A 23,332-nucleotide genomic window follows, 5' to 3' on the forward strand; every position below is an offset into this window, starting at 1 on the left:
GACATCTCTTGCGTGCTCCCTCAGCCTTTCATTAAGGCACCTTGCCTGTGGTAAGCAGTACATTGGCCAAACTGGCAGGTGCCTTAATGAAAGGCTGAGGGAGCACGCAAGAGATGTCAAGAACAAGTCAGGTAGCAAAATGATTGACCATATTCGGAATTGCCGCAACTGCACTCCCGCGCTCGAAAAAACGTCAGTACTGCGCCGGTGCAAGACACAACTTGGAAGAGAGATAATTGAGGCTAATGAGATAGGAAAATCGGGTAACTCGTGTGTCAGCAATCTTTCAATTGTGCTCTCAAAAAAAGAAATTAGTTATCTTGCGCAGAATTAGAGCTCGACACATGCCTTCTCTCGTGCGATGATGGGATCTGTGCTGATCTGATATATATGTATGCGAAGGCTCTTCTTTTCCTCTTCTTGTTTGATAAGAGCAGCTGCTGTATTTAAGCAAATGTTCCATCAATAAACACCTGAGTTGTTAGTAAGCGCTTGTCCTGTCTACCTCGTTTCTTTTGTGTCGTGTCTTTTGCGCAAAAAACCCAGAATGTTCCTAACCAAATCATTGGGATTCACGGGGTAACTTGTGGTGTTCATGACGTTTGTTTGTTTTTGTTCTTGTTGGTTTCACTATTTATTCGAGCTTTGTCTGGAATAAACGTTCAGTTGTGAGTAGCGCTCGTCTTTGTTTGTCTCGCTTGTCTTCGTTTTTCCGCCCCAACTTCTTCAGTATGAATCACTCAATGGCACGTTCTTTGCACTAGCATCTAGGTTCTAAGTAAAAAATTTTTAGGATCCTTGCAATCAAGGTTTCGGGCTAGTAAACCGGAGGCATAACAAATTTTTATATACGCTGTTGCACATAGGTATTGCATTAGTATATACATTACAAATATCTCTTCTACCAATCACTGTTCTACGTCAGCCATAAAAGAATAGATTAAAATATGAAAAACAAGTGTTTTCAAAAGCACCAGTAAAAGGTGCACACAAAACTGAAATATCCTATCGGGACAATGGCTTACAATTATTCTCTTGAAAAATACAAAAGGGGTACATAAATTGAACTTCCATTATTTCTCAACCCATTGCTGAGCTCACTCTTACACTTGACAGAGAAAGAATGTTGTGCACAATATATTAAGAAAAAATATTACGGTTAGTTGAAGTGAGCGCAATGGAGGCTAAAATTATGCTCAATGTGCAGAAAAATTTTCTCTCAATTTATAATTAGTGGGATGCATTAGTATAGACAATGCAGAAGAAATATCTTTTAGTGCTAAACAATATATCTAATCACAGTGTTAATTTTTACCAAATGCTTTCCGCCAGGTATGCGAACGACACTTTGAACAAAGGTTTTCTCTGTGGACACAAAGCATGAAGATGAAAAGATGGCAATGTAACTACTGAGACGGTCAAAAATCGGCCATAGGAATGAAGCCATCTGGGCGATTTTTCGAGAGTGCCCTTCATGTCTTTCCAAACAATCAACATCAATGGAAGGTGCAGCTGAAAAGAACGCCAGTCGAGAATTACAACATATACCGAGAGCTCTGACGAACTCTGTGCATACTTTTGAGCAAGAATATTAGCGTGACCAGATCAAATATTTTGATGACCTGCCTTTGGGGATAGAATGAATGCACGTATGAGACCTTTGGAGAATACTGCGCGTGAAAGAGCGCGTGCTGTTCCTGAGTATCACCTGGCAGAAGATTCTTACACGTGACCGCACTGTAATTGTAAAGTCTGACCTGTTTCTGGCTGTTATGTTCAAACGCACCAAAGTAGGAAGAACCAGCAGGTGAGTTGACAGTTGTTCTTGAGCTTACTGAGATATGCGCAATAGAGGCCAATCAGCAATGCAGTCAGTTCGAGGCAGTCTTGGTAGGAACTGTCTTCCTTCTTGAGGACCTATAATCAGTGCAAGTCTTGATTTCCAAGCGGCCCTCATTTTTCTTGAAGACCAGGCATCACTACGGTTGAAAAAAAGAAACTCGCCTTTACTCGGCAAATACGGTAGTGTTTTCTGCACTGCTCCACACAAGCTCACCGCGCGCTTACTCTAAAAAGAGTGGCAAAAGTTCTGGAAATCAATACTGAAAATATATTTGTAATGCTGTTCTATAATTAGGACTCTAAAATTACAGTAACGTTTCGAAGACTATATTAAATCAATGTTTGTTTAGTGCGTTAAAATATTGTGTTCTATATAGCACACATTGTTTTATGTTACATTTTAAAGTTAATGTAGCAATAGAGAAGAATATTTACGGTTACTGCAACTCGCAAAAAATATTTATAACACTATTCTGATCTTTGGTGCTAACTGGATATTTCCCAAGCTAGCCAGAAAAAATGAGCATTGCTAACTGTTAACTGCGATTTCGGTGTTATTAGTTTCTGCCTATCAAGACCTTGGGGACAGTATACGTATTTCGCTGCCAGTTCGATTTTAAAAAACAAAAATTAACAGTCATCTATAGGCATCAGAAATCTAGAAAAGACCAATTGAAGTTAGGCCCAAGACTGCCAAAGAAAAACAGAAACGCAGTCATGTCTCTTGTCTTTACGGGCATCTCTTCGCTGCAACTTGAGGTTGACGGCTTTTGTGCTTAAGGTGAAACAACAGCCCTGTTAACACTATTTTGAAGATATGAAGGTCACATGCATAAACATGCATTTCTAGCATTCTCACTGAGCCACGTTATGAAGTCTGTGGGTTGCTTAGCTGAAGAGACGATAAGAGAGAAGCACCAAAAAAAATCTGGCACAGATAGGTAGAGTAATGCACGCTTAGCTTTTCGGCGCACGAATTTAGCTGGCTAGACCTAGCTTGTGCACAGTGTGCCAGTTAGAGTAAATACAACTGTATACCGTATGACAAAAAACTTGTGTAAATACGCCGTGATATTATTGAAATAGGTTTTGAGGAATGTTGTTACACTTAAGGAAGCATTGTATTGTTTTGCCGATCTTAGCAAGCGTCTAAGCACTCCATTACAACAATTTATTTCAAATTTATTGTACGTATACACTACTAAATAATACTTTAGTAGTGTGCTTTGACATTATGTGCCAAGTGGGAACTTGATGAGTTGCGTATTTTCCTTTCCTGTCTTGAACCAACATGCCCAAATTACCACCTTTCACCATATTAATGACAGCGTTCGAACCAGTATACAGTGAATATACCTTTCTCTTTAAGGCCTTCTAAATTGACAACATACAGTTATGCTCGAAATAAAAAAATATTTGTGCGTTATTAATAACATTACCACACAGGCCATTCTAGAGCATGCAAAATGTTGTTCTGGAGAACTGAAACACTGCTATTGATTGCAAGATAGCAGACCCCATATAGCCATCAGTGAAGGCGTCTAACAAAACACTGAAGGGAAAGTCATTATGTGGGTAATAAAAAGCTGAGGGGGACGTCCAAGATTGCAGGAAAAGAAAGGATGCATAATAATTGGCAAGAAAATCTGTCGACGGCTCGCTGTTTAAGCTTGGATCCAGTTTAAAGCTCTTGATTGCAAGTAAAAGCACAAGGAAACTACCCCTACATAAATAAGCAAATCACATGCGAAGCCAATCACATGCAAAGTCTGTGCACTTGTCACGTCCTTTGTCCCCTGCGCTGCTGAAAAACCATGTCACACCAACTTGCCCAAGCTTCTACAGTATCAAGAAAAAAAAGCTTCGAGAGGGATGTTGCAGTTGAGGTGCATGTCGTGAAGAACAAGAGCAAGTTGGCTATTGCAGGAATATTTTCTAAAAGCTTGCCAATTTGGATGAAACAGCTATGTGGACCAAAACAACCTAGCATTGTAAGAATACAAAACGTGTTTGGTGACATGCAGCACATGGCACTGACGCAAATAGGGCCATAGGTGCTGAGTAATGACGCATAATAACAGAGGGGAAAAACTGTGATGAAGCAGGAAGCTATCTGCACAGCATGCACAAGTTATGCATACACCCTGCTTCCTGTCCTGTTGTTGCTTTCTGCAAATTTCACACAAATTGATCTGAATGTACTGTCCGGTGAGCCGTTGGCAAGTTGGCATGTTGAAACTTCGTTAAGGAACGAGGACAACAGAGCAAAAATTGCTGCCTAGTGCAGAACTCTTGTTTCCCGTCGCCTTTGTTACTAACGTAGCTTTACCAGCTTTACAGGGCTCATTTTGGAGTCTGCTGATTAAAAGTGGTGTCATATAAAGCGAAGCACTGTTCTTCAACCAAGAAACTGATGTGCCATAGCATACAACACAATCATATCCGTAATTAGCAATACAAATGTACATCGCAGAAGAAAAGAAAAATGTAATGCTCCTGTTTCTGGCTTCTTTGGCAGGCAAGTACAGAACTAGGCGCCGGTGCAAAGAGGGGCATGTGCTAATGCAAGCAGCCACAGCCATTTCATTGAATCCGAGGAGTAAGGGAATGGCTTCGAATTAAATGTGGTGTCTGCCTGGCCAGGTCAACGGATTCATTGATACCACAGCACTCTCAGAAACGGGGCAACGTCAGCATTTCAGAGCCAACCACCCTACAACAGTGCTTAGCACATTTCTAAGAACTAAAACAAGCCTTATTATTGAAGCTTGGGAATGTGTGCAGGAATGGTACTGTCGTGACCACACAAATGTGAATAGATAAGTGTGCCAGAAAAACTAGCCCATCACTGATTAAGGTGCAAATGTGCATCTATATCTGAGGACAAATTTTTGAATGCGTAAAATGGAAGGAGAATTAAGAAAATCTGGGAAGCGTTCAACACTGCCGACTCAAACCTGTTAGTGCTCACTATCGCCGTCACTCACCTGGCAGGTAATCATATCCGTAGTAATTAGTCACAGGCAATTGAAGGTAGCAGTCAAAGATGTGTATGTGCATCGATGACACCTCCTTCTCAAGGCTTCGAGAATGTGTCGTTACACAAACTGATGCGGCTCATCGAGGGAGTGCTGCTGAGCAACCGCTTAACAGCAATAAAGCAGAGTTCGCGAGCAGCCCTGCAACAGTAGCAATGTGCACACATCATCCACTTTCGTACCGCTGATCTCCCAATCAAAAGGAACCGTGAGCAAAATCAACAACAAACACTGTCATGGCCCATGAGGCACTTCGAGATCACCGCATTTTTCTGGTTACAAAAAAAGCTCTAACTTCAACTTCATATTGTAAAGAATTTCTCAAAGCAAAAAGAGAAGAAAAAAGGAATAGGAAAGATTCGTTCTGTCCAACTTGCTCTGTAGACAGTTTTGCTCGCATAAGCTGTTGCCATTTTTTTTTGTTAACATCAAGTGAAATACTCATTTAAAAATAGACTCATGAGTTGGCACATATTAGAGATTTTTACACCGTGTACCAGCCGTGATTTAAATGCGGCAGTGATTCTTGTTTGTAATCACGTAATACCATGTTGTCACCGCCTAAACCAAAATGGCAAGAGGAAGCGTTCAGTCACCCCTAAAATCACGTAAATATTTGTGTGCATACAAAAGTCCGCACAGCCGGCAGGAAATAAAAAGCAATGCGTTCCCGAAGATACATCTGCACTGTACACCGATTTTTTCAACCGTGTTACACAGTGCCGCCGGCCAGTCGTAAGCCGAGCACTCATCATCACAAAATGTTTTGAACGGAGCGCCAAGTCGCAGAAGGATGGCGGTGCTGCTTTTGTCGCCGCAGAAAACAGTCCGACAGCCGTGCAGCCAAGATCGTGTCCCATCGCAAAGACGGAATTTCTCGAGTAGAGTACCCGCACGAATTGCAATTGAAATGGTAATGGATACGTAGCAGAAAAAACGTCGTGTGATCGCTTGGGTAGCGATTACTGCAACCATTGCAACTAATGCAACTAGCTGCACAACACCCCGATCATTTCAATATTAGGAAAACACGGAATTCGTTGTTAGCTTTCGGAGGTGCATATTTAGCTGCCTTGACGTAAAAGCACTCGCTCTTATAACAATTACGTACATTACTCGGACACTTGTCACGCTTTTACGCAGCTCATGCAGACAGAAGAAATTCACCGTAAGCAGCTGTTATTTGCCGCTGTCCTTGCTGATTATCGCAGGAATGAGGAACGCTTGCAACAACCACAAACAGCTCCATATAAACACTTCGTGACACCACGCAAGCGTAGCTCTTGCTTAGGTTTGAAGAGGCGCTTTGTCAACTCCATCAGCGTAGATCATTACAGCATTAAACTGTAGTGGAACTGTCGCTCGCGGCTGCTGCACGCGGCGAAGCTCGCTGTCGATCTGAACATTCCTAATAACATGTCGCTAACGCGCCCGTGTGCTGTGCGATGTCAGTGCACGTTAAAGATCCCCAGGTGGTCGAAATTATTCCGGAGCCCTCCACTTCGGCACCCCTTCTTCCTTTCTTCTTTCACTCCCTCCTTTATTCCTTCCCTTACGGCGCGGTTCAGGTGTCCAACGGTATATGAGACAGATACTGCGCCATTTCCTTTCCCCCAGAACCAAATAAAAAAAATATATATAACATGCTTCGCGACATAGCTTCCACGGCTTAGGCCTCGCTTTCCAGTTCGCACTACAGACGGCCATCTTGCCCCGGCAGAAGTGAATTGGAGGGGCGCGAGACGTCACAGATATTATGTAAAAAGCACCCAATAGCTGCAATCCGGTCGTTGGCCTGACCGGCACGTAGACGCAAAAGTTGATGTTGACTAACTTTCCATCCGGTCGCCGGACAAGGCGAATACCTATTAGACAGTTTTAGCTGTGCGTACGCAACGGCTTAACGTAAGCAAGGAGTTGGCGGGGACGGTAGTGCGCATGCGCAGAACGCAAGCGCAAGCCTTGCGTCTTGCGTGCGTACGCTAGCCAGCGGACTTTGCGTTGCGGCGCTTGCGTGGCTTGCGTACGCTAACTTTGACAAGATGGCGGCGCACTGCTCGCCCGCTTCGGAATAAATACATGTCGCCGCTGGATTCTCCGACGCAATAGCTCGCTCAAATGATAGCTGTTCGCTTCTAATTCGCCTACTTTTGCCCACACGCAGCGGTATAAGCGATAACTAGCCCCTGTTTTTCAGATAATTTGGTGATATTTAAGCTCCTAGGCCTAACTATATGCAGTGTGTTATCCTCGTAGCAACGACACCTGGCGAAGCAGTTTTCTGGCTTTTAGCCAGTTCTTACATTTTCTTCAGTTTGCATAGTTTTTCTTCTTGCAACAAAAAAGGCTAACAATGCACTCAGACTAGTTATCAGTAATCACGGATGAAATTTTCTTCAACCGAGCGTTGATGTGCTTTGACGTCTTGTCACTAGATGAAGGACGCTACGGCTCGGCCAGCTAAAACTATACTTCGGAGCGGACAGTGTAACGCACGCAGCGCCGTAGCGCTTTGCGTTCGCAAGCACTTGCGTACGCACAGCTAAAACTGTCTATTGTCTGGACTGAGCAGTCCCTCGTCCGCTCGCCTTGTTGAAGGCGCAAACAAGCGATCGTACAAGGCCCTTATGACGCGCCGTGCCATGGTCCGTGCTGTTGCTGTTCGAGTGCTGTTTTTGTCCATGATTTAAAAATTGCAGCTTCAAACTTGCGCTTGAGTTTCTTGCTTATCGTAGCTTCCGGCGTTGCGTGTCAGCATGCAGCCGTTCGCGTACTTTGAGAAAAAGTGGCCACGTCGAGAAGCATGCAGCCGTTTCATCTTGACAGTACGTTCGACTTCAACCATGGAAGCCGCTGCAGCTTTTTTTCTTACCGCGGCCGCAAAGCAAGAGAAGAAAGCGGTTACTGCAAGGCGTCGAGTCCTCCTTGTCGGGTGAGACCCATAGTGTAGCGCAGGAAAGCGCGCAATTTATGACCGCACAAATAAACCAGTGAGCACCAAGGCGAGCAGAAACAGAAGGGACGAGGCTCTGTCCTCTTCGTTTCCTTTCTGCATTGTGCGTGGTTCACTGGTTGTTTCCGCGGCAGAAAAGTTCATTCCACATTGAATCATCAGCGTGCTCGTATGTAGTGTTCACAATGTATGCGTTGCGACACGAACGCCGTGGTGTGTACATAGATGTGTTTTCTAAATGCAAGGCGCGCGTAGGAATCCTGAAATCGTGTAAATGTGGCAGTTTGATATCGCCCAGCAAGGCGTTAGTCCAACGAACCATGTGACTTGGTTTGGGCTTTCGTTAAGGTGGCTGCCCGACTTCCTGTTCATTATTCGATGTGCGGCGTTATAGTGTGCTTTCTGCATGCGTGTTTATTCACGCCACTATCGGCGCGTAGCAGACTGAGGATAGCGTGCGCCGCTCGGTCGGTTTGGCGTTGTCTTACCCGCTACCCGTATATACTGATTTCATGTGGCACCTTAAGGTTAGAATAGACCTTTGCGGGCCGAATATACCAGCTGTCAAGCTAAGGATGGAAGGGCGTGACTCGTTAAGGCATGCAATTAACCGAGTAAATTGAGCGACGCGTCGCAGCGATACCCCATCAAGGAAACTGCCTGCTCGACCACCTGTGTAACATTGGTAACGTTGCATGCATCTGTAAAGTTTTTATTTCCAGGCGGCCGTGAATAAAAATCATTGCTAAACGTTGACGAAGTAGCCCTCGAAACGGAGAGCTTTGTAGCCCTTTCATATTAGGTGGTTTTGAATAAGCTAAGTGTTGCAGAGCTTCTCATGAAAACTGCTGCAAGCAAGTGGCTCTATGTACCTAAAGTTTAGGTGCTTAAACATTTTCATTTGATTGTGTGAAATGCCAGCAATACAAATAATTATCAGAAATTGCCAGGCATTGTGAGTGCAGGCTGGAAATTATCACGTTATGCAGCGGAAGTGCCTGCGGTTCAGTAATGAAGAGGTCTGAAAAGAGCTTCATCGGAGAGGATGTCTCCAATGTCCAGATTTAGAGCTCTTCTGGGCTTTGCCCGTTCAGCGTACATTCCAGAGCATCATGCATCTATTCAGTTATACAAAATCTGTATGTTTACACCTCTGGGTTGAAATAAGGGTGTGTTTTAATGTCAGCTTTGAATCAGAACGTTGATTGCATGTATTGGGATTCCGCTATTCGAAATACATATTTCTGTCTCTTCTCATCAGGCCTCATCAGATAGTGCCACTTTCACAGAGGGTAAAAGAAATAAAGCCGCCATCGTTTGGAAGACGTTGAAGTAACGAGCGTAAATTAGCTATTGGATTTACTAGAATTGATATGAAGGAGACTAAAATGAAGTTTCGGCCACCCAGCGTTCTCACAAGTATAGGAATATCTCCGATCTCTCAAAACTTATTTCCCAGATCTTCTTCGGCCACTGCGTAAGATGTCGATGGTTTGGGATCACCCATGTCCTTCACCAGACACACTGCGGTAGTGAACGTATTCGGGGCAACCAGTGCATCTCAGAGCAGCTCCTGATGGGGACAGCTCATTACGGATGGCTGGATGAAATATAATAGCGTGCCCTTCTAAACGGGGTGGATTGCAACCATGCTCGGCTACTCATGCAAGCATACGTGCCACACGGAATTTGCTCCTTTCGGGGGTCAAGGTGGGCCTAAATTCGGCTTTCTGTGCAATATTGTAACGCTTCAATTAGTAGTTGCATTAGAAGAGTTAACTTTGGGCTAGTTGGTGATCATAAAAAGTGAAGAAATTTTGCTCCAAAACAACGCACACTAGAAAGACGACGACACCGCGGGCGCTCCCACGGGCGGTACCACGAGCGCCCATGGTGTCGTCGTCTTTCTTGTGTGTCATAATTAAAAACTTTGCGCAGAATAACACAGGACGGGAGGGAGAAACACGCACACATACACGCGTGCGCAAACTTGTTTTGGCTGTCTTGTTTTGGCGCAAAATCTTTTTAGTATGTAGTAATTGCATGTATACATTGTTTACCTATTATTTAAGAGTGGTTTTATTGATATACCACAACCCATAGGGTTTTACTTGTCCACCAAATTCGGTTCACAACTGTTCCCGAATGGGGGCCCCTTGTTGTCGGAGTATCTATATCTGAACGAATGTGTACATAATACCGGTCCAGCAACGGAACAGTTTTCCTGCCTTATAGGATATTTGTTTTGGGATGGGATGAGGTGGGGGAGTTCGATGTGGAAAGAAAGAGATGGAAGGGCACATCCAATTCTATAGGCCGCCATCTTGGATTCGAGAAACCGAAATTATCCAGCCATTTCGTCCTCTGACCTAATACAGGGGAAGTAAGGCGGGAAAGGAATAGGAGGGCACGACCAAATTTAATGGCCGCCATCTTGGATTCGAAAAACTGAAACTATGGCGCTACTTCATCCCCTGAGTATTTGCATACTCGCATATTGCCACCTCTGTCCGCCATATTTGACCGTGACGTTATCATTGGCACGAGGCAGGCGGCTGCTTCTCCAAGGCTACTTTAGCTCGCGCTACAAGTATCAATGGGAGATGTGCTGTTTTCTAGTTGCTGCCACATAAGGCGCTCCGATCTCAGGGCTAAGTTCATTAAGATATTGGTTTCATTAACATGCAAGGTGGCAGGAATAGACTGAAATGGAAGGATAATAGATAATATATAATGAGGAGGAGGGAAAGGCAGGGATGTTAACCAGAAAGGGGTTCCGGCAGGAGAAAATAACGATATATGGTTTAGTGGAAACGCATCTTAGCGACATGGAGAAACCACCCTGTAACCCGGACTATGCATGGGAATATTGCAATAGAACAGAGGGCAGCCGAAATGGGGGTAGAATTGGGGCATTCATTCATAAAAGTAAGAATTTTCAAAGGGTTAAACTGCGATGCAAGGAACATTTATGGCTAAAATTAAAAGTGGCAGGGGTGCAAACACTCATTGGCTTTGTATACCTATGGACAGGAGCTAATGCCGAAGAGGAAAACAGGAAAACGTTAGAATGTATTGCAAGCGACATTGATGAGCTAGGAGGACCGGGCGAGATGATTATATTAGGCGGCAGGACATGTTTGACAGGCATGATTTAGTTTTATGCAACAGCACCGAGAAGTGTGAAGGGCTCATAACATGGGAGGCAGGGAGTCTGCACTCGGCGAAAGATTATGCACTAATGTCACAGAGGATGTATAATAGATTAGGGGTAATGAGCATATATGAACATGGCTCCAGAAGTCTAGATAGGGAATACAAACTTATCAAGTTGAGTTTCAGAAGAGAAACCAATGTAGGACTGAAGCGAGATGAACAATCAGAGGGGAGTTTTTACTCTGAAATGCAATTGGAAGCAGCAGTCCGACAAATTGAGAAAATTATTTTTCAGGATAGTGAAGCAGAATTGACTTATACCAAATTAACTCGATTACTGGAGCTAGAGCTAGCCGAGGTCCGAGTAAAGCTAAAAGGAAAAAGACGCGCACCCAAGAGTTAGTGGGATGAGGAGGTCAAGAGGGCGATAGAGAAACGCCAGGAAGCGTCCAGGGAACATAGATATTCCAAAAGGAGGGTGAACCACAAGTTGAAGTAGGCAGAAAATGGGATACCTTCATAAAGTGTAGAAGGGAAGTATCCTATTTGATTAATGAGAAAATCAGAAGGGTGCCCAATGGATGTCAAAATTAAATAAAGATGATATAAAAGCAGCTCAAAATTTCAACACCTAAATGCAATGAGTAATAGGACTAGGCTCGAGAAAACGTTTATTTTTACAGATAAGGGTATTCGACTAGAAGGGGGTGAAGCGATAAAACACATAGAAACAAGGACGACCGAAAAATTTAAAGAAAGAATGTTTAAACTTTACTGAAGGAGGATAGACCGGTTACTGCAATAGCTTCACTTGAGGAAATAGAGTGGGAAAGGGCAGGGAAGAAGGTTCCTATCGGCACATCAACTGGACCATATGGTATTCCGATTACGTTAATAAAAAGCTAGGACCAAATCCAACCAAACATTAATACAGGTAGTGAATAAAATGATATTGAATGGGAAAGTCCCCGATGAATTGCGATTAAGTAGACCAAACATGATATATTGCAACAGTTGTTACACTGAAAAGGAACTGCAGTGGCTGAACGAGGGCACCAGAGAAACGGACCTACACTTCAGCGTCGTCTACTGCTAGAGGCTGCGATCTCTCTTCTTCTACTTCCAATCCCCGTGTCACTGCCCCCTCTTCAGGAGCATCGCCCCGATGCGGTGTTACCGTCAGACCGAATAGCGGGGAGAAAAAGTGTTGAAGAGGTACATCACGGGTCTGACATCATGGAATATGACTACATGCAGCCGGAAAGTCACTCGGGGGGTCGCTCGTAGTACGGCTTCATTCGCACCACATGCACAACGTCGCTGCGCTTGCCGTTGTGCGATGAACGAGCTGGCGAGGCTGGTGCAACTTCGTACGTTACGTCGCTGAGGCGGCGGACAACAAGGTAAGGGCCGATGTAGCGGTGCAGTAACTTTTCGGACAGCCCGCGACGACGAACGGGCGTCCAAACCCACACATAGTCGCCTGGGTGGTAGGTAACGTAGCGGCGTCGTAAGGTTGTAGCGGTCAGCATCGATCTGCTGCTGACGGTGAATGCGGTGTCTGGCCAGTTGCCGTGCTTCTTCCGAGCGCTGAACATAGGTGGCGACGTCGACAACAAGTTCACTCTGACTGTCAGGGGGGTCCACGGTTAGCATAGCATCGAGGGGGGTGGTAACCTGTCGACCGAAGACTAATTCGAACGGAGTGAACTGCGTCGTCTTTTGCTGCGCGGTATTATACGCGAATGTTGCGTATGGGAGAATTTCGTCCCATGTCTTGTGCTCAATATCAATATACATGGAAAGCATGTCAGTCAAGGTCCTGTTGAGGCGTTCTACCAAGCCATTTGTCTGCGGGTGGTAGGCTGTTGTACGTCTATGGCTGGTGTGCGTGAGCTTGAGTACAGCCTGAGTGAAGCGGGCCGTAAATGTAGCTCCACGGTCAGTAGTGATAGCTGCAGGAGCGCCATGACGCAGGACGATGTTGTGGACGAAGTCGGTGACTTCAGCAATACCGTTTGCAAGTGACGTGGTCTCAGCGTATCGGGTCAAATAATCTGTCGCGACCGCAATCCACCGGTTTCCTCTGGTCGACTTCGGAAAAGGGCCGAGGAGGTCTATGCCAATTTGCTGAAAAGGGGTCTTTGGTGGTGCTATGGGCTGCAGAAAGCGGGCTGGCTTCAGAGGAGGAGATTTGCGCCGTTGGCAATCCCGGCATGTTTTTACGTATCTACGCACGGATGGGAGTAAATTGGGCCAGTAATACTTCAGCCGAATCTTTGCCAGTGTGCGACTAACCCCCAAGTGGCCGGCGGATGGTTCATCCTGACAAGCGCTTAAGATTTCGGAGCGTAACTGGGATGGCACAACAAGCAGAAACGTCTCTTTGTTGCTGTCAAAGTTGCGCTTGTAGAGGACTCCACGCCGCAGAATGAAGGTCTGTAGTCCACGGCGAAACACACGAGGTACATGAGAATTCAAACCCTCCAGATACTTAACGAGTGGCGCCAACTCAGAATCTGCTCGTTGAAGCTGCGCCACACGGGAGATGCTAATGGCACAAAGAACAGGGCAATCTTCGGGGATGTCTTGCGTAGCAGGTTCCACGGGCGCTCGTGATAAACAGTCCGCGTCCTGGTGCTGCCGACCCGATTTATAGACGACCGTAACGTCGTACTCCTGTAAACGGAGGCTCCATCTGGCCAACCGGCCAGAAGGGTCTTGAATGCTGGCCAGCCAGCACAGCGAGTGATGATCGCTGACAACACGAAACGGTCGGCCGTAGATGTAAGGTCGAAACTTACTCAGAGCCCAGATGGCGGCAAGGCACTCTTTTTCGGTCGTCGAATAGTTCCGTTCCGATCGAGAAAGTGTGCGGCTCGCGTAGGCGATTACTCACTCTGCGCCGTCCTGCCACTGTACGAGGATCGCTCCGAGGCCGACATTGCTGGCGTCAGTGTGGACATCAGTCTCTGAATTCTCGTCAAAATGAGCTAGTATTGGTGGACTTTGAAGGCGGCAGCGGAGTTCCTCGAAGGCTGCGTCTTGGGCACTTCCCAAACGAAGGGTGTGTCATCTCGAGCCAAGGCAATCAATGGCTCAGCTAGGCGAGAAAAATCTTTAACAAAGCGGCGGTAATACGAGCAGAGGCCCAAAAAACGTCGGAGAGCCTTCTTGTCGGCTGGGCGTGGGAAACTGGAGACGGCGTAAGTCTTGTCGGGGTCTGGAAGAACACCTTGTGTGCTGACATGTCCTAAGAAACGGAGCTCCTCGAAGGCGAAATGGCATTTCTCTGGCTTGATCGTTAGTTGTGCAGATTGAAGAGCTTGAAGGACAATGCGCAATCGCTGCAAGAGTTGTTCGAAGCTAGACGAAAAGATGACCACGTCGTCCAGGTACACATGGCACGTCTGCCACTTCAAACCAGCTAAAACAGTGTCCATCATGCGTTTAAATGTGGCCGGAGTGGAGCAAAGTCCAAACGGGAGCACCTTAAATTCGTACAGACCGTCGGGTGTCACGAAAGCCGTTTTCTCGCGGTCTCGCTCGTCCACCTCGATCTGCCAATATCCGCTTTTCAGATCTAAGGAAGAGAAGAACCTGGCGTCCCGGAGTCGGTCAAGGGCATCATCGATCCTCGGGAGTGGGTATACGTCCTTTTTGGTAACAGTATTCAGTTTCCTGTAATCAACACAGAATCGCAACGTGTTGTCTTTCTTTTTCACCAGGACCACCGGCGACGCCCACGGACTTGTTGACGGCTGTATAACGTCGTCTGCAAGCATTTCATCGACTTGCGCCCTAATAGCTTCGCGCTCTTTAGGCGAAACGCGGTATGGACGCTGACAAACTGGTGGCGTGGCCGAATCGGTGACAACGCGATGCTTGGCTACCGGCGTACGTCCGACCTTGGAGCTCGCCGCGAAGCAATCTTTAAAATCAAGTAGCAGCGACGACAGAAGTTTCTTCTGATGAGGTGACAACTGCGGGTTGATTTTAACCTTCTGAAGGGCGTTACTTGGTGCGGCATCGTCGTGAAGATTCACCTGTACGGGGCACAGATTCGGCAACCTATCCACGTCGTCGAGGAAGGCGACGGTCGTTCCCTTGGCGAGGTGCTGGATTTCGTTCGTGAAATTCGTCAGAAAAACTGTGGCACAGCCGTCATTCAGTTCAACAAGACCGCGCGCAATAGCCACACCCTTCTCGAGCAACAGCGAAGGGTGACTGTCCGCAATACCTTCGTAGTCGTGAAACGAGTCGTTCCTCTCTAACACCAGCACACTGGACCGTGGTGGCAGCATTACGTTGTCTTCGACTATACGCAGAGCGTTGACTCCTGGACCTTCTGTGTTACTGTGCGCCACGGCTTGCTTCGTCGAAAATGTGACTCGCGCCTCGTGTAGATCGATCACAGCACCGTTTGCCTGTAGAAAGTCGAGGCCCAGGATCAAATCTCTCGAACACTCGCTCAACACGACGAATTCACCCACGTAGACGAAACCGCGGATGCTGACTCGGGCTGTGCACCTTCCGGCCGGGCTAATGAGGTGACCTCCAGCCGTGCGAATGCTAGGGCCCAACCATGGTGTCAAAACTTTGCTCAATTCCGGGGCGAGGGTGTGGCTCATCATGGAATAGTCAGCCCCAGTATCAAGTAAAGCGATGGTGTCAGTTCCGTCAATCGTCACACGCAAATCAGAAGTAGCGCGTCGGATGCTGTCGCTACCCTGCCCCGGTGAGGAATCAGCGTATCGGTATATCGGCGGCGGAGGATCTTCAGTTTTCCTGACAGCAGCGGCCTTGCCTCCGAAGACCGCTGGAATTAGTTTTCCCGGCGTGGACTGGGAGAACGCCGCTCAGGGTAGCCGGCGTCTCGGCGAGGGCTTGGGGAACGGTAACGCAGCGGAGATGACTACCTAGGATCGTAGCGACCGTATGTCCCAGGCCTCTGACGGGCCGACAGATGAGCTTCAATTTCGAATGGCCGTTCGCCATTCCGGGGGCAAGGGTCGTCGGGCGCGAAACCACGCAGACCCACTCGGCGGTACGGGCAGGCCCTGTAAAGATGTCCCGCCTCACCACAGTGGTAGCAAAGGGGCCGCCGGTCCGGTGCACGCCACACTTCACACTTCCGTGGCCGCTGATAAGCTGGTCGAGCAGGCACACGGGAAAGACCAGACTGCTGCGCTGCGTGAGTCGCGGTATTCACGTCGTAGCCTGGCGTTGGGGCCCGGCAGAGGACATATGCATAGGTTGGTCTGACCTCAGTCTGTCTTGGGATCTCAGGCAGTTGTTGGTGCTGTGCTGCTAGGCGCACCTCGTCCCGGACGACTTCAGACAGCGACATAACAGACGGCGCGCTGGGAGGCAGCTGGAGGGCTTGTAATTCCTCCCTGACGATCGACCTGATTAGGTCCCGTAAAACGGCCGCATCACTCCCTAGCGGCATCGAAGAAACAGCGGGCCCAAGCGTGCTTACATCCCGATTGTATTGCCGGGCTCGTTGCAGGAGCGTCGTCTGCATGGTAGTCACTTCCGTGAGGAATTCGGCAACAGTACGCGGTGGACTGCGCACAAGACCGGCGAAAAGTTCCTGCTTGACCCCGCGCATGAGGTGGCGAAGCTTCGTCTCCTCCGCCATGCATGGGTCAGTACGCTTGAAGAGGCGCGTCATGTCCTCTACATACATGCGGACGCTTTCGTTAGTCCGCTGGTTACGGGAGCGAAGCGCAGCTTCAGCTTTCTCCCGGCGGTCTGCGTTGGGGAATGTAGCTATGAGATTTTGGCGAAATGTCTCCCAGGTGGACAGGTTGCTCTCGTGGTTCTCGTACCATGTCCTAGCGGAGTCCTCGAGTGGAAAATACACATTATGGAGCTTACGGTAATCGCTCCAACTGTTGTAGCGGGCGACCCGCTCGAAGGTGTCCAGCCAGTCTTCCGCATCTTCGTACACGTCGCCGTGAAAAGATGGCGGTGTTCGCGGCGTGTGGTAGAGGATGGGCGCCGGGAACCTACTCTCTCTGGCCATTTCCGGTGGGACCGTCGGTCGAAGCTGCGTCTTCCTCGTCGGGTTGTCAAGAGGCCCGAACTCAGGTGTCTCACCACGGGGGCGGCGGCTTGGGCGCTGATGGACCGGTGTGAGTGCCGTCTTTATCTCGTAGGCGTGCGCAGGTCGGGAAGCGTACCCAGCACTGCTCCACCAGATGTGTAACAGTTGTTACACTGAAAAGGAACTGCAGCGGCTGAACTAGGGCACCAGAGAAACGGACCTAAACATCAGCGTCGTCTACTTCTAGAGGCTGCGATCTCTTTCTTCTTCTACTTCCAATCCTCGTGTCAATATAAGGGAAAAGGGAACAAAGCTGACGTAACTAACTACCGTCCCATAACAGTGACATCTGTGGTTTACGGGGTAATTATGCAAGTTATAAAGGACAGATTGCAGACTTGGGTGGAGAACGGGGGGATCTAGGGGAGCTACAAAATGGGTTCCGGAAACAAAGAAGGTTGGAGGACAATATGTTTTCTTTTACGCAATGTATAGAGATTGCTGAAAATGAACATAGATCCCTGTGGCTAGCATTTCTGGATACTATAGTAGCCTACGGCAACGTTGTTCAAGAGTGTCTGTGGGACATACTGGGCACATTGGAAGTAGAAGATGGAGTTATTAATCTTTTAAAGGATATATATAAAGGTAACAGAGTGCATATAAAATGAGAAAAAAATGTATCAGAGCATGTAGAGATACAGCGGGGGCTTAGGCAAGGATTTCCTCTGTCTCCTTTGTTGATCATGTTGTAGCTGCAAGGGCTAGAGACCAAGCTAGAGAGGGCGGACTAGGCTTCAACCTTTCTTTTTTCAAGCAAGGAGAATGGATTAAACAGTCATTACTGGGACTAATATACGCCGGCGATATAGTGCTAATGGCTGACAACAAGGAAGATTTACAAAAGTTGATAGACATATGTAGTGCAGAGGAAGATAGATTAGGTTTCAAGTTTAGTAAAGTGAAATCTGCAGTCATGATATTTAATCATGAGGGCGGCGAGCATAGAATACAGGAGTTCACGCTTGAAGTATTGGATGAGTAGAAGTATCCTGGGCTGTGGATAAATAACAGTGCTGAGTATCTCACAGAGCATGAAAAATATGTCATGAATAAAGCTAGTAGGAATGCAGCTCTCATGAAAAATAGGGCACTGTGGAATTACTATAGGCATGAAGTTCTAAGAGGAATGTGAAAAGGGGTGATTGTACCTAGTCTGAAATTCGGTAATTCGGTCCTGTGCACGAGACTAGATGTTCAAGCAAGGTTAGAAATTAAACAACGTGGTTTAGGGAGGCTAGCTTTTGGAGCACTTGGCAATACACCAAATCAGGGGGTAAAAGGTGATATAAGATGGGCCTCGTTCGAGAGCAGAGAAGCTCAGTTCAGTTCAGTTCAGTTCAGTTTATTTTCCTTAAAGATCCACGATTTTAGGGGTATTACATAAGGGGTGGGTACAAGATTTGGATTAACACTAGTTCAAGTAACGTTCAAGTTCAAGCACGCATATATATATATATATATATATATATATATATATATATATATATATATATATATATATATATATATATATATATATATATATATATATATATTCAAGTATATTCACACATGTATTTACAGATATCAAAGCCTATATATGTAGACTCTAGACCAACATACACGTATGTAAATACAAACATCACATATAAGGAAAAATCATGTACAATGTAACTGGAGATGGTCAGTAACATGTTGCAAAAATACGGATGGGCAGATTATGTCGACAATGGCAGCGGGAAGGCCGTTCTAGTCTGCCGCCATGCGAAGAAAAAACGAGGCTAAAAATGTTGTTCTTGAGCGTGGTCGTGAAACTTGCAGCGAGTGACTCGTCCGGTATGACATGCGCGCTGCGGGCGTGATATATGGTGCTTGATGAAGGATAGGACTGTGAAAGATTTTGTGGTAAAGACAGACGGAAGCAATGCGCCGACGTAAAACGAGGTCCGCAAGCCCAAATAGTGATTTCAGTGACGTGACGCTTACGTCATATGAGTACGACGAATGGATGAATCGAGCGGCGCGGTTTTGTACCGCTTCAAGAGCGTCTATGAGATATGCTTGAGGGCGGATTCCAGACTGCTGAGGCGTATTCTAGTTTCGGTCGTACAAGTGATGTGTAGGCAAGTAATTTTACGCGATTTGTGGCTTTCCGCAAATGACGTTTTAGGAAACCTAAAGTTTTGTTAGAAGCTGAAATGATGGTATGCACATGCGTACGCCAGTTGAGGTCGTCTGATACAGTGACATCGAGGTATTTAAAAGTGTCAGTTGATTCAAGAGTAACATTATTGTGTACGCAAACGTCCCTGGGTTATGGCTGCGGGTAAACGACATGCTTTTGCATTTGTTAACGTTTAGTGTCATTAAGCATTCTGAAATATTAGTAAGGTCATTTTGTAGGGTTATCTGATCCGAAGTGTTTAGTAAGGTGCGGTAGCTAACACAGCCATCCGCGAACATGCGCATATTACAGGATACATGCAAAGGTAAGTCGTTGATATAGATTAAGAATAGGAGCGGGCCAAGAACCGATCCCTGGGGGACGCCTGACGTTACTGGAGCCGTTGTGGATAGGCGATTATTTATAACAACGTACTGCGATCGATTAGTAAGAAATTCTGCAATCCATGTTAAGACAGTAGGATGAAAATTTGACGGGGAGAGTTTCGCAAGTAATCGTTGGTGAGGCACTTTATCAAACGCTTTAGCATAATCAAGAAAGATCGCGTCAGTCTGTATGTTACTATCCAGGTTAGTGTGGATGTCATGTAGAAAAACTGCAAGCCGTGTTTCACATGACAACCCCTTTCGGAAGCCATGTTGTGAAGGATGGAAAAAGTGATTACTGTCAAGGAAATTTATTATGTGGGAGTAGATCACATGCTCCATGATTTTGCAGGGGACGCTTGTTAGAGAGATAGGGCGGTAATTTAGTGGGGAATTTCTGCTACCTGACTTGAAAACAGGAACGCCCTTCCCTGTCCTCCAGTCGTCTGGAATGACTCCTGAAGAAAGTGACTGTGAAAAAATTAGGGTGAGATAAAGTGAGACGTTGTGTTTGGTGTTTTTCAAGATTTTGGTATTAATTTCGTCCATTCCAGCAGAAGATGATAATTTAATATTTTCTATTATGGAAGAAATTCCAGCTTCATAAAAATTTATCGCTGGAATGTCACAATGAAAGTCAAGCAAAGGTAAACATGGGGGTGCTTTCCCTTCATCAGAAAAGACAGTAGCGAACGTAGTGTTGAACACGTTCGCACAGTATACGTCCGTAATCCTTTCATTCAGGTCACTGGTGAGTACGATTTCTCGCGGTTCGTCGTCTTTCAGTGTTTTCTAAAACTGTTTGGGATTAGTTTTAGTAGCTTGGGCAATTCTAAGTGGTAAAAGAGTGCTTTGCTTGATGTAGAGTAGAAATGTAGTATTTATCTGCTTCATAATATTTCTCCTATGCTTTTGGTTGATCTCTAACCTTTGCAACCGGGAACAGACGCTTCTTTTTATTTTCAAGCCTTTGTAATGTTTTCGTAAACCATGGTTCGTGACGACTGGCTCTGAAACTTACTTTAGGTACAAATTTATCGGTTAATTCCTTCAGCTTTTCTTTAAAACGTGTCCAATTGGTGTCAACATTATGGTGGTGGAAAGTTGTCTGAAATGTGGGAAAAAATGTGCAAAGGCCCTCATTTATCGCTTCATAATCGCCTTTGTCATAAACTGTGTCGTTTTCTTGTACATTTCGCACTTTGTTGGTCGAAAAGAAAAGCCAGCATGAATTACTTTGTGGTCCCTTATTTCCTTGAGATAATGGATGTACGAAAGGCTTTCGGGGTTGTTGGTTAATATTAGATCTAAGATATTGGATGTATCCTGTGAAACACGTGTTGCTTCAGAAACCAGCTGGGTCATGTTAAAATTGAGGCAGATATCGAGGAAGTTCCTGGCTTCGGTTAGTCCTGTCGAAGAACACAAATTGTCAGTGTGCCAGTCTATTTGCGGGAAGTTAAAATCGCCAAATAGTAGTATGTGTGCATTTGGGTGAGCAGCAATTAGCAGACACATGGTTTGGTTAAGCTGGTTGCAAAATTCGGAAGTAGTGTGGGGAGGTCTGTAACAAACGCCTAGTAGTACGGTGTGTGGGCGTGATTGGATAGTCACCCAAAATATTTCCAGCTGTGACCGAATATTGATGACTGCACAAGACAATCGTTCGTGGAATGCAATCAGTGCACCACCACCGCGCGTAGATGCACGGTCATTGCGGTACACACGAAAGTTCGGTAGGTCCGATAGCACTTCAGTATCGCTCATGTCGTCAGTGAGCCACGTCTCGGTAAGTATTAGTAGTTTACTGCTAGAGGAAATTACAATGCTAGATATACGTTCACGTTTTTGAAGAAAACTGCGCCTGTTAGTGTAAATTGCAGAAAGTGAAAGAGCATCGCTAGAGACAGCATATGCTCGGTGCTTTTCTTTCTTTTTTTGGTGCTTCGTTTGCTATGATAATTCTTTGATGCTGCTGGTGCTGTCGTCAAAGACGTAACGCTTTTGGTTCATATACAGAGTTTTGAAACGGACGGAAAATGGCTTGTTCTTGCTTTTCGCAAAAGCAATTAGTTGCTTACGCGCATTTTGGACTAGGCGCGAGAAATCCTCACCGATGCCTTAACTTGTCCCTTTAAGCATCCGGCCATTTGACAATATTGCAGCTTTGCTCTTGTGTGATGCAAGCTTTACTATTATGGGCCGGCAGCGACCAGCTGAGGGACGGCCGAGGCGATGCACACGCTCTATATCCCTTTGTTCCAAGGTTAACTGTAAATTATCCCGGCAAAGGTTTGCGACCAACTGCTCTGTCTCTGCGAATGTTTCCGAGGAGGAGGGGTCGAGGATGCCGTAGAAGATTAGGTTGTTCCGCCTCGAACGGTTCTCGGCGTCATCCATACGGGCTTCCCGCTCCGAAATTCGAGAGGCAGTGCGCTCTGTGTCAATACGCATGATTTCAATTTCTTTCCGCGGTGGTACCAATGCCTGATAATGATTTTCGAGATCTGTTAGTCCTTCGTTCAATTTCCCTATTGTTTTGTCAGTATTGCCGAGTTGCGCTTTCAGGCCTTGTATTTCTGCAATTACCTTCGCTTGGCCGCTACTCAGACTACGTAATTCCGCGAGAAGGGCTGCAGTAGAAGGGCCAGGAATAGATTCAATATCTGGAGCTTGGAGTAGTAGCGAGTGCATTACATCAACACATTCAGCAATAATAGTAACACAGTACCGTGGGCTCGGTAGCTGTACCAGGCAATAATTACTCGTTTTTTTTTTGCAAACATAACGTAAGGTTTACCAACCTGCATAGCGAGAGTGAACTGATTAGTGGTCCGTGCACTGGCACAGTCACCAAGCCCACAGGATTGCGCTGAAGGTGCTTGTTCCTTTATAGCTGGTAGACTCGTTGCTGTCGACGATGATGCGGCAGCCCAAGCTTTGCAGAGTTCCGCTTTCCAGTGTGCCTCATGCGGCTTAGGCAGGAACTGCAGCCTGCCGACAGGTGGGAGCCGGGCAGAGGGTCCGTAGCTTCCAGAATCGGTGATTCCGCATTCCGATGTGGTTTGCGATGCCGCATGCGCAAGCGCAGGCAGCAACAGGCGCACAACGCAGTAAACCATCTGCATAGCGAGAGTGAACTGATTAGTAGTCCGTGCACTGGCACAGTCACCAAGCCCACATTTGAGATAGCATTTGAGGAGCGATTGAGAAAAATGGGCGGAAAGCAGTGGGCTAGGAATGTGTTCAGATATCTGTATATAAGGAATGTTGGCACGAAATAGAGAAAGCCAACTAGAAAATTGGCAAGAAAATATCTGCACAGCAGTAGGGGGCAAATGAGCAATTATCGGATAAGAAAAAGGTTAAAGAAACAGAGAGACGTCTGTGGAACATAAGGATGCTGACAAAATCAACAGTGGGAATATAGAGGATTTTTAAGCAATAAATTGCCAAAGAAAATATCTATGATAATTGTAGGCGAAGCTTCGCTGTTTGAGGCCAGAGCGGGAGCTTTGCGGACTAAGACATATAGAGTCAGGTACCACGAGATAGACACGTTGTGCGTTGCGTGAGGACAGGAGGAGGAAACGGCTGAACACTTGATACTTTTCTGTAAAGGGCTTCACCCTACAGTGGAAAGCAGCGGGGCTGATTTATCCAAGGTATTGGGGTTTAAGGACAGTGAAGAGAAAGTAG

The 23,332-nt window shown here is 46.3% G+C and overlaps 1 pseudogene; it reads right to left on the reverse strand.

The window, feature by feature from the left end:
* Positions 1 to 21,586: 21,586 nt before the first annotated feature.
* LOC144107756 (uncharacterized) lies at positions 21,587 to 22,761 on the reverse strand (annotated as a pseudogene).
* Positions 22,762 to 23,332: the final 571 nt, after the last annotated feature.

This window comes from Amblyomma americanum, chromosome 10 (assembly GCF_052857255.1).
Source record: "Amblyomma americanum isolate KBUSLIRL-KWMA chromosome 10, ASM5285725v1, whole genome shotgun sequence".
Taxonomy (NCBI): domain Eukaryota; kingdom Metazoa; phylum Arthropoda; class Arachnida; order Ixodida; family Ixodidae; genus Amblyomma; species Amblyomma americanum.